Below are 12,703 nucleotides of genomic sequence, written 5' to 3' on the forward strand. Positions count from 1 at the left end.
TGCTCGTCTAGGGATTCTATCTTTTTGTTTAGTTCCTCCAATTTTTTATCTGTGTTTTCTTTAGATATATTCAGAGTCTCTTTCATTGCTTTTATCATTTCTTCTTTTACCTGGGAGATTATTTCAAGCTTGAATTTCTTTAAAGCTTCCTGGAGTTGCTTGTTAATTTCAGTGGCTATTGTGTCCGATATTTGAGGGGAATGGCATATATTTTATTCTATATACATTGCTCATAGGGTTTCTTGAGATGGGCTGGAGGTTTGAGGTTGTAATTTGGTTTTTCATTTTGTCATTTTCCTATATTTCTGTGTTTCAAGTGTTATTTGAAAGCTTCCTCAGGATCTGTTGGAAATCCCCTTCTATGTTTGCAGCTACTGAGACTCTGGCACCATGCTACCCCAAGCCACTGGGCCTGCAGAACCAATGGCCCTCCTCTGCCTGCTCAGAACTCCACAGTTCCAGACAAGCTGGGCCTCAGGGACACTATGCGCCCACCTGCCCCTTGGACGCTCCACAGCTCTCCAGTTGCAGCCGGGATGTGGAGGCAGATGTAGACGCCTCAAACCGACCTCTCCACTCCACTGCACCTGGAAGCCTGGAGGGACCCAAACAGTCTGGGCTCTGGGCAGAGTGCGCTGAGCCCTCACCACAGGCTGCAGGGCCTCTGGAACCCGCGATGCTCCACCACCTGCCGAGACATCCACAGTCTTCCAGACACACAGGGAGGCCAATGCCAGTGCCCCAGATCAGCCCAGCCCCTCATCTGCTCACTGATGGCTAGGCACGGCAGTTTGAAACAGGCTGGGCTCTGGGGACAGTGTGGGCCCACCCACCCGTTGGAAGCTCAGCAGCTCTCCAAGTGCAGTTGGGGTGGGAGGCAGATGTAGAGGCCTCAAACCCACTTCTCCACTTCACTGAACCTGGAAGCCTGGAGGGTCTGGAACAGTCTGGGATTTGGACAGAGTGCGCTGAGCACTCACCACAGGCCACGTGGTCTCCAGGATGAACTCGTCATGCTGGAATCCTCGCAGGTACTCAACTGTGCTTGTCATTGGAGGAGCTCGGGGCCTCTGTGACACTGACAATGCCTGTGGTGCTTTTCAGAATAGCTCTGGTCTTTGTTGTGAGTGTGACTTTGTGGCTCCAGCATAGAACGCTCATCCCATCAACACAGCTCCTTCACCCCACTGGCATGGACCTTTTGGCTTCCACCACTGACCTTTGGGCCTTCCTAGCATGAATCCATAAAAGAGACTGGCTTGAGTCCTTCTTGTGGCCTCTGGATCTCCAATTGGACTCATGGAAGACATTGTCATGGGCTCTGGGTTTTCATCTGGACTCATGTGGAACATTGCTGTAGGATTTAGGCCCTTCACTAAATACTCTACGTCTTTGATGTGGCAGATAGATTCATGCAGTTTCTTGTGTTAACTCTGGGTTACCATCATAAAACAATATTATAAACTCTATGTCCTGATTCTAATTGTTCTCTGCACAACCCCTGACTACAACATCACCAGTCACGTTCTGAGCACTCTTATTTTTGCTCATCCTAGATTAGCTGTGTACTCATGCCTTGCTGCCAGTTTCCCATGGATAAACTCCAGTTCTCCAAGGCTGCTCTCCAGAAACTGAAATGCATTGAAGACCTGAATCATAGTACACCTGCCTTGCTGAATCAAAAGACTGAAAGCTTCCATAGGTTCGTTTCTCATGCTAACTAATGCCCTGTGCACCTGGGAGGAATTTATAGGTCAAAGGCAATTTCAGAGTGTTTTCAAAAGGAGCAAATAGAGGAGGTCAAGCAGCAGGCATTAGAGGCCCTGGACATTTATATAAGGGGCCATTACTCAGGCTTTGGGATGAAAACTGCTGCAAGTATGATTCTATCAGACTCACATTCAACAAAATCTCTCAGAGCAACACTCCTCAAAACCATCAAACTAATATCAAACTATCTGTGACCCAGATTGGTGGTCCACCAGATGCAAATGGCATTGTCCAGTGGAAATAGGCCTTGTGATCAGGAATCAAACCTGGTGTGTCATTGACAGGGACCTTCACCTGGTGCCCATTTGGGACATCATTCTCTCTGGCTGCAAAAGTGATTTTAAGGATGCTCTAAAGGTGGCCAAATACATAGATTTCCTGACAGCTACACTGCTCTGACTGGCCTCAGTGCCCAGATCTAATATAGAAACGAATTACTGAGTGCTGAGGAGGAAGCTAGAGTTTTCTTAGAGGTGTAAAGTCCTGGGAAATATCTGATCCTGAAGCACAGTTTAAAAATTGATGAATCTCAGGCAAAGGTTGTGTCAAAAAATAACAGGTAGTAACATTTGGATTAATTTATGCCTCATAAATTCATATCTGCAGAATTTTTTTTAGTAAATACTATAAACTTTTGCAAACATCTTTGACATGAAATTAAATTCATTAAATCTCAGCTTCGCACACTTCTGGATCCACATGTGTACAAAGTGACAAACTTTCCTCAGGTTCACTCCATCATGCAGTGGATCTACTTGTCAGAGTCAAAGCAAGAAGTCAATGTTACCCAATTTTCAGAATTAATTAAAATCTTGAAAGAAACTCTCAATGACTTCATGGAAGTGAAGGTCAAACCTACCTCCCCCAGAAACAGCAAAGACGGCTAAAAAAGAAAGTCACTTATGAAGTTAGCTTGCCTCTTACCTGCTATTTGAATTACCTTGGAGAGGTGGAGCACACAGACACACAGCTGTTGTTACTTTGTGTTGCAGCTGGTGCAGGATATCATTTGGTTAACAATACTTTTCAATACCTCCTGGGTTGTGATGAATTAAACTTTTTACTGGATGAAATGCAGTACTGGATGGCAAGTTTTCACTGTGCAGATGATTTTACTGAGTAAAATGCTGTCCAGAGCAAATACCAAGAGCTGAAAAATATCTGTTTCACCAGGGCTCAGGCATTCCTGGTGCTTTCATATCTGATAGCCTCAACTGGAGTCACAGGTATTTCTACAGAAGAAAAAGCACAGCGCATGGCATCGATCAGAAAATGTATGGGTCAGTCCCTGTCCAAAGAAATTATACATGTCCTCAAAAAATACGGAGCAGGTCACAATTGGGAAACCTAGAAGATGACTTGAAATTAGTCATTAATTGGGATTTTGATGGCACCAGATCATCTCTGCAAATAGACAAGATCAAAGAACAATTGCAAAATCTCCTCCACAAAAATAAACAGACATATAAACCACATGTTGAAGACAACACTAAACAGGAGGTGATAGAAAATGAAGCATTCCAAAATTTACTCCAGTGTCTAGGCCTAGAAAATTACTTTCCAAAAAGAATGGGCAGAGCTAACTTTCATCTGATCTGCAAGACTTCTGTCTACAGAACTCATTCCAGCTTTGAACAAGAACTTCCTATTTCTTACAGATACTTGACTATGGTTCAGATATCTGGTTTTCAGAGAAGAAGAACACATATAACATCAGGTTTATCAAGCACCTCTGACAAGGAAAATGAGGTTCCTGATCCATGATGATGACAATAGTCTTTTTACCACTAAACCCAGGCCTCATATTCACCCAATGGATATCCAGATGGCAATTTTTCACTGTGCAGATGATTTTTCCAGACAATATATTTTGGACAAACTTTCTATTTGTCAGTTTTCCCTCCCCATTTTGTTGCCTAATCCTTGTACTTCACAATTTGAATTCTCTTCCTGGTGTCTCAAACAAATTAGGAGGACTTGGTAGCATTCAATGATATCACCAAAAGGAAAGAACAGTTTTAATAACCAGCAGATGTGTCATGTACCCACCTCCACTGTGTCCTTCATTAGGGTTGGAAATGGCTTGTCTGCTTCCAAATCTCAGATCATGAACTGTTTTCTCAGTAAACGAAAACATGATACGTTTTTCACTGACACTGTAAAGGAAGCAGTAAAGACTATCTCTTGATGGAAGGTGTGGTGGAAATCTGCTGATTCTGTCCTGGAGAGGAAGATGAGGACAGATTTGACAACTTCACCAATCTTCATGGAGATGCAAAGGATCACCAGCAGCAGCTTGCTTTCCTTCAGGAGGTCTCTTCTCTCATTGTGATCCTCATGTCAGTCTCAGATAACAATCGAGAAAACAGAAAAATTGTCCGTGATCTGTGAAAGTCATCATGATTTTTAATCTGCTTGCTTGATGATAGAGAAAAAAATATTGTGAGTAATTATGGTAGAAGAGTAAGAATTGGCATCAGGAATAGAAATGAGGCAGACATTAATGGAAGAGATCAGTATTGCAATTAGATGTTTGCTGGAGCTCTCTGACACTGCACTCAGCCTGGAAGACTGTTCTCACATTGCTCACAAGTGAGGATTCCTTGTTGAAGACCAGAGAGACTGCAAGGAAGCCAAAGAAAAGGCAGAGATTGTAATGGCCACCTGGAGAAGAATGAACCTATCTCACATGAAGGTAAATGTGCTGCCCCTTCAAGGAAAACTTTGGCACCTTTGGTGTAAAATGGACAAAGAACTCTATTATCTAAGAGAAAAGGGGAAAAGGAATACTGAACCACACAAGAGTGAGATTGAAGAAGAAAAATGAACAATAAAGCATAAACATCTGGTAAAAGCCTTTCCTCTCAATGACTTAATGAAATATTTCCTAAAATTTTTGTAACAACCCTCAGAATCTCATATCAAACTCTAGTTTTTGCAGTGGCTGTGTGTTTTATTGGGCAGCTTCACCATAGGACAAATGGAAAATTTGCATGAGCAACAAATGCTTTTATGGTCAAAGATACAAACAGAAAAGGAAAAGCCACAGAAGAGCAACTCCCTGAACCTCTGGCAAAGTAAACTGGAAGCCATCTCTCCAGAGATCAGTGACTGTACATTGGGAATTGAACAGCTTCTTAGAGAAGTTGTGCAGATGTATGAAGCTCTGGAAGAAACTTTCCCCAAAAGAGATAGTGTTTTTCTCTCCCTTCCCCAAATTGTTGTAGACTTGATGCTATCTGGCATGCCCATTGAGCTGATGGGTGAGGATGCATCCTACGTGCCTCTAAAATGGGTGACAGATGTGTTTGACAAAGTCTCTGAGAAACTTCTAAGTAAGAGCCTGTTCTGTCTGTCCTAGGCCTGCAGTTAAGGGAAGTCCACCCTGCTGAATGCCCTTTTTGAGCTGCAGTTCAGTGTCAGTGCAGGCAATGTATGGGGAGGGGGTGCGAGGGAGGGCCCTACATGCAGCTCCTGAAGGTGGAGGAGACCTTTTCAGAGGAACTTGGATTTGATTTTCTGTTGGTTGTAAACACAGAAGGACTCAGGGCCCCAATGAGTTGGCAACATTTGTCACTGGATTTGGAAACTTGACTCTGATCAATATTTTTGGAGAAAATCCATCAGACATACAGGATATGCTACAAATAGCTGTCCAAGCCTTTCTGAGGATGAAACATGTGAAAAATCTCCTGAAATTGCCTCTTTGTCCATCAGGATGTGGTGAAAGTTACAGTGAAAGAGCAAACCATGGAAAGACAGATGCGGCTACAGCAGAAACTAGATGAAATGGCAGCAATCACTGCTGAGCAAGAGCAGTGCTCCAATGTGTCCTGCTTCAGTGATGTCATGCAGTTTGATGTCAATTCTCATGTCCACTACTTTACTCAGATGTGGGAAGGTAATCCCTCAATGGCCCCTCCTAATCCTCGCTATAGTCACAACATCCAAGAACTGAAGAGCAAAAATTTTTTAATGGCTAAACAGGAATCAAGGGGAAATATCATTAGAACATCAGATATGAAATTCCAAACTGAAGATTTGTGGAGAGCCCTGGTCAGTGATAACTTTATTTTCAGTTTCAGAAATACCCCAGAAGTCATGGCCATGAGCTAACTGAAAACTGTGTACGACCAGTGGTCCTGGAAGCTGAGGAGCCACATGCTGCTGTTGCAGAATCTGCTGAGTAATCACATTCAGAATAGAAAAATTGAGAAACTTGAGAGAAATTCACTTGAAGATTCAGTTACAGAAAAATATGAAACTATTAAAGAATAGCTTGAGAAGTGTTTTAATGAAGACCCAGACAATGAAATATTAATTCAGTGGAAAGGAAATTTTGAAAATAAGTCACTAAATCCTCAAAGGGATGTTTATTTCATAGGCCAAAAAAGAAGCCAGTAAGCATATTGATCTCAAGAAAAGTCAAGAAAAGCTGATAGGAGAAAGACAGGTTATAAAAATGAAATACTGAAGAGGAGCCAAAGGTTGGCTTTAAGTGTAAAATTCAAAAGAGCTGAGTGAGGAGTTACAGAAGTAATTCAGTTAACTTTGGAGTAAATGGGTCTGTGAGGTGTCCTCAAATGTTCCTCCAACAACAGAACCTAACATTGAGGTAGATTCTGAGGCCATCCTTTGGGAGCATTTCAAAAAGGAGTAGAATTTGGCAAACATACTAAAGAAAAATTCTGGAAAGAAATTTGATACCAACCATGAGAAACATGTCAAAATGGGTAACAACTATGGACTTTTATGTATAAGTTAGAAGTAGGTGACGAAGAGTTAATTAATATGCCTCCTAATCACATTTTGTCAAGTTTTGATGAAACTATTGCTAATATTTAGAAGCAAAATACAATGTAAATGATTTTCATAAAGTTCTGAAAGTAATAGAAATGACTTCTGCATTTACCAGTAAAAGATACTCATTTACAAGCAGATACAACATAGAATTATGTTTGTGTTTATTTGAAAGAACATCAAAAAGGTTTAACAAATGCATAGGGCATTCAAGAGAGTAAATGATACTGTAAACTATCTTGAAAGTAAAAAAGATGATCTCCTGCCAAGGAGCAACCTCTGTCAAATCATTTGTAGACTTTCTGTGCAACAAGTTCATTCCTGCTGTATCTTCCACAATATGGGAAAATATGCCCCCTAAAGTTGCAGGGGGACATGCAAGCTACCTACGGGAAAAACATATTCTCATCTCTCTAGCAGAGGAAGAAAATTTTGATAATTACTGGCAATACATTCATGATCTAACATCTTTTTTCAAGCGTTACACTGGAAAGCATATTAAAAGATATTGTTCAGAAAAAGGGGTGAAAAAGTAAAGACTTCTAAAAATATGTTTAGATATCATCACAATGCCATCCTCCCTTCTATTCATGAATCCACAGCACAGGCTAAAGATAAAAGCAGCACTGCATCTGAGTGGTTGGATTTCCTGTGATTATTGGGGTGCAGCTTCATCTTTCCATGAGAAGACTTCAGAGGCATTGAACACCAGAAGATATAAGATATGGAGTTTCTCAAGGCAGTCATGTGTGCAACATTTGGTAAAGTGATGAATAAAGCAGAAGAAAATTTTTTAAGTACGCCAATGGATGAAATGTTTCCTGTGAGTGAGAAAATCCTCTTGGAACAACTCTGGGGCTGCTGGAAACAGTGCCCTTTCTGTAAATCAACTTTACCAACACCATTCCTACACATGAAGGAGACCACAGTGTTCCATTTCACCATCCCCAGGCTGTCACTAGATACCATTGGCATACAACAGAAGATTTTTGTATTGTCTTCAGAATAGAGGTGAAATCCCTGACACATGGGCCACAATCACAAAGGAAGATTTTTTTAATGACTTGAGAAAATAATTCAGTGAACAAAAATAAAAAAAAATAGCACTCAACATAGAAGATGCCCCTGGCAAGATAAAACTTAGAGGGAATATAGACCTCTGGTGTCTCAACAAAAGTGTCACAGTATGATACTGTACTAAAACATATTCTTACACCTTTTAAGTGAAATATGTGCAAGAGAATGAACTAACCTTTTAAAAGTTTAAGATGTCCTATAAAAGAAAGTCTTTTCTCTCTGTGTCAGCTCCTTATGGTTTAAAATCAAATTACTAAAATATGTGAACCTGTGATAAAATTAATTTAAATCGCTAGTTTCGTACTTAAAGTATTGTCCCAAATATTTCCTGAAATACATGATATCTCAGAGAAAGTTACCTTAACTGGAAGTTTAAACTTGTTCCAGGTTGCCACAAAAGTTTTACAGAGTTATATATGGATATTTAGACAACTATATAGATTTTAGATGGAAGTTAAAATTTACTCTGTAAAGTCTTTAAGTGAATTTCTTTTACTACTTCAAGTTGTGAGGAAAATGATCAACTCTTCATTATAAAAATATTCCTGGAAATTATTAAAGTATTCTCTGAAAGAATAAATTATAAAATTTACTAAGAATGTTTCAGAAAACATTATCAAGCAAAGAAGGGAGATAGGAAAAATTCACTTTTCATTTAACAATCATTATCTTCTTTCCCGATATCTGGGTTTTCCTATTTACACACACACACACACACACACACACACACACACACACACACACACACACAAACACACACACACCCCAAGATTCACAAAGCTCATGTATTAAAAGCTTGAAGCTATAGATAGTTCTGAGAAGGATTTGCCTCTGTAGTAAAATTTATGATGACCAGGAGAAAAGGGCAATTTTAATCAAATCTGTGGACAAAGTAGAATATATTTAAGCCATTAGTAAGTACCCAGAAGATTCCTTAAAGAAAAATTAAACATACTGTATATAGTTTTAAAAAAACCTTATAGTACTGAAAATTAATTGGGTTGTATTTTAATAACAAATTAACTTTTTAAGATGTAATCGAATGCTTGTCTCCAAGTTAGACACATTTATGACTCTTTAACCATTTGGATCTTAAGTTCATGGTCAGAATAAAAATGATGTAAACACTGAAGCCTATGAAGGACTTGAGAAGGAAAAAAATAACATTTTTCTGTAAATGTACCTTGAATGCTCATTTCTAAGAACTGGTGATCTAAAAAAAACACTGTGGGAAGAAGAGAATTTCTGTATGTTGGATATATATAGGAATCCACTGGATTCCATTTACAGGTATGACATCTACTTTTCTATAGACAGTAAAAACAGACATCTGAGGAAATGACTGCCAAACATTTTGAATCCTCAGAAATGGGATATGGGAATGCTCACTGTTTGTCCTTTGTCTGCTCCAAGGACTTCAGGTCAGATGATTAGTACATCTAGAAACCTGAGGTAGACAAATTGCAGACAGTGTTCTTGTACATCATTGTTTTTCTTCAAAAATACTCCTGCTAAGAGTTAGAAAGATCTGCTAATATGAGATAATTGAAATGGTGATGGAAATGGAATCTGCGTACAGTGAAATTCCTATCTCTCACATCAGTGCACTCTTGAAGAAGTCTCAATGTTCAATCAACATTTGCTGAATTGTTTTCACATTTTAAAATTAATTCTCAAATATTTTGACTAAGCATTATCATATATCATTACTTTTGATTTTAAAAATAAAATGAAACCAAAAGTAAGAACTTTTAAAGTTATATTATTATTTTCTGCCTTGCAATGAAATTTGCTGTATCTTTACAAATTATATATATGTATATATATATATATATATATATATTTACACACACACACAAGATAGATAATGATACTACTAATATCTCTTAGTTCATCAAAAAGATTGTGCTTTCATTTGATTGTTTGATCATTTTTTCACATCTATATATTATAGTCTGAACAATTACTTTGAAAATAAAAATATGCAATATATAACCAGTATTAATCTCCTATTATACATTTTTGAAATTCTGCATCATATTTATTTTGACAAATTCCTTGAGTTGATAAGAAGTGTAATTATTGGGGCTGGGGATTTAGCTCAGCGGCATAAGCGCCTACCTTGTAACCCCGCAGGCAGTCGTGAGTTCGATTCCCGGTATCGATAAAAAGGAAAAAGACAAAAAAAAAGTATAATTATTTACTTTAATTAAATTAAATTCAGGGGCTATTCTCAAGAGATCATACATGCAAAAACAGAAAAAGGCAATTGTGATAGATGAATGAGTAGGAATGGTGATTTCTGAGATATCTGCATAGTAAGGAATGCTGCTGTCAAGGCAGGATAAGACTTAGAGGGAATACAGGGCAGTGTATTGGGTGGCCCTGGGGAAGGAAACCTGAGAATAGTAGAGTAGGACAAATAGTGTCAGGAAGAATGAGATGATGGGTCCAAGAACAGATAAACAGTTAGAGATCAGAGTTATAAGGTTAGAAGGCATAGGCTTTACCTGGTTAGTGGAATGGAGCTCTAGGAGTCTCCGAAGTAGGGAACAGAGAAATAAAATTGGGAATCACCTCAGCGATAGATTTTATAGAGATTGTAGTCAAACACATAGAATGAGAAAAGGCCTGTAGGGGTGTGGCTAAGGGAGTGATGGATTCTATGACACCAAATCGTATGAATGTATGAGTTACTCATTTGAGGATGCTAGAATTAGAATGCACAGAAGTAGAGATTAGGATGGTGGCTATCAGAAGAGAAAGGGATAGCAACAAAAAGGGAAATATGGACCTCAAAGTAATTTCAAGAATTTTTGTACACCAAATCTGATACTACAGTCTCACCTGTTTCTACAAAAGACTGTCCTTTTCCTCTTTCCTCTAGCTTATGTTTTCCCTAATCTGATTTAACCCACCTGAATATCCTAGAAATAAGGATATGATTAAACTTATACAGTAATCCTTGGAAAAAATATAGTTCGTATGTCTGGAATATCAACAGTAAGAAAACAACAACAGTAATGAAACCACTTCAGATATGATTTTGAAGGAAACAAAAGGTAATCTGCTTATAAATGAGTGAATTTTAGATGTTATTCCAATGCTTGAGTCTTCATAAACTTCTGGTAATTATTTTCTTTAATTTTGAAATTAAAACAAGGGTTAAAAGCAATTAAAGGGTTGTATAAAGGCCATGAAAATGAGGTGGTAGAAGGAAGAGAGGAAAGGAGATTCTCTGATAACAAAAGAAAAAAAGTAAAAGATTTTCCTTGTGAAATTATAGTGTGTTGCAAGCAAGCAAGAAAATTTTTGCAAGCTCGTTGGAAGACACATCAATCTAACTGTATACGTTAATTTTCTGAGAACTCAAAACCCTGTTCTCAGAAGTAGGAAGTGTGATAACAATGCTGATGAAATAAGTCTTGAACATGAAGAATTTTGCAATGAAAAGTTTTAAAATGAAGCTGTTTTCTCCTTTTGCTATCCTTACCTTTGCCCTCCTATTTTTCCTCCTCTATAGTTTCCTTCCCTATTTGAAATTTTCCTCCTGTTGCAGAGTATCATATCTATCTATTATGTATATATATAATTTTTTATTTTTAAAAAGAAAAACAGATAAAAGGGTAGAAGTAATACAGAATTTTAAAAAAACAGTAAGAAATCAACACTAATTAATATATTACATATTGTTATCTTAGAATTAATTGTTCAAATTACAAACTCTAAGCATAAAAAATGAACAAACATTCAAACAATCACAGCATCAACTATTCTTTTGGATGAACTAACAGAGAATTAGTATAGTTCTCTATCTTGCACATTTAAACATGCATACAGTTATATATGTATACCTACAAGTTGTTCTGTTCTTTTGAGCACTTTCTTTTCCATACATTATTACAATAACTACATTTTGAATCTTATTATTCTTTGTATATTTTGAATCTTATTATTCTTTCAGTTTATTATTATTATGAATATTTGTATACTAGAGAGACAATGTGATATTTACAAATGTGAGTCTGATTTATTTTACTGATGAGGATAGTCTCAAATTGCCTCCATTTGCCAATAAAAGCCTCAAAATCATCCTTTTTATAGCTAATATTCCATTGTATAAAAATAGCATAGCTTTTTCATCTATTTTGTGGTTGATGGGCATTTTGGTTGTTTCCAAGATTTAGTTATTATAAATTGTGCTGCTATAAACATAGGCACACATATATAGTTGTGATTTGACATTTTCAATTTTTCTGGAAAAATTCCCGGGAAGACAATACTTGGATTGAATGGAATTTCCAGTTCTAGTCTTTTGAGAAATCTCCATACTGATTTCCACAGTGGCTGCACCAGTTTACACTTCCATCAACAGTCGAGAAGTGTACCTTTTCCCCCACAACCCACCAACATTTGATATCAATTAATTTGTTGATGGCAGCCATTCTTTCCAAAGTGAGATGGAAAGTCAATGTTGTTTTAATTTGCATTTCTCGAATGACCAGTGATAATTAACATTTCTTCATTTATTTATTTGCCATTTGTATATCTCCATTTGAGAAATGCATATTTATCTCTGATGCCCATTTCTGGAGTGGGTCTTTGACTTTGGGGGGGCCTGATGTTTTTCAATTCTTCATATGTTCTAGATATAACTCCTTTGTCTAAGGAACTGCTGGCTAAAATTCCTTCACATTCTGTGGGTTTCTTTTCACTTTGCTGGTGATTTCTTCTGGAGTGCAAAAGGTTTCTAATAAAATGAGATCCAGGTAGTTTATTCTTTGAAGTACTTTCCATGCAGTTTGTATTTTATTTATGAACTCTTTGCATAATGTCTTCAAGACTTCTACCTACCTTGTTTTCTAGTGGATTTAGTGTTTCTATTTTAACATTTATATCTTTGATCCATTTTGACCTTAGTTTAGTACATGATGATAGACACGGGTGCAGTATCAGTCTTTAATATGTGGAAAGCCAATTTTTCCAGAACTATTTGTTAAAGTGAACATATTTAGCCCCTTTGTGAAGTAAAGGTGGATAAGTGACTTTGTAGTTG

General features: G+C 37.7%; 1 pseudogene; it reads left to right on the forward strand.

The window, feature by feature from the left end:
- Positions 1-1,506: 1,506 nt before the first annotated feature.
- On the forward strand, positions 1,507-7,694 carry LOC100718089 (interferon-induced very large GTPase 1-like; annotated as a pseudogene).
- Positions 7,695-12,703: the final 5,009 nt, after the last annotated feature.

The sequence above is a fragment of the Cavia porcellus genome, unplaced genomic scaffold, assembly GCF_034190915.1.
Source record: "Cavia porcellus strain 051 isolate PalLab524CR breed Dunkin Hartley unplaced genomic scaffold, mCavPor4.1 scaffold_9, whole genome shotgun sequence".
Lineage (NCBI taxonomy): Eukaryota > Metazoa > Chordata > Mammalia > Rodentia > Caviidae > Cavia > Cavia porcellus.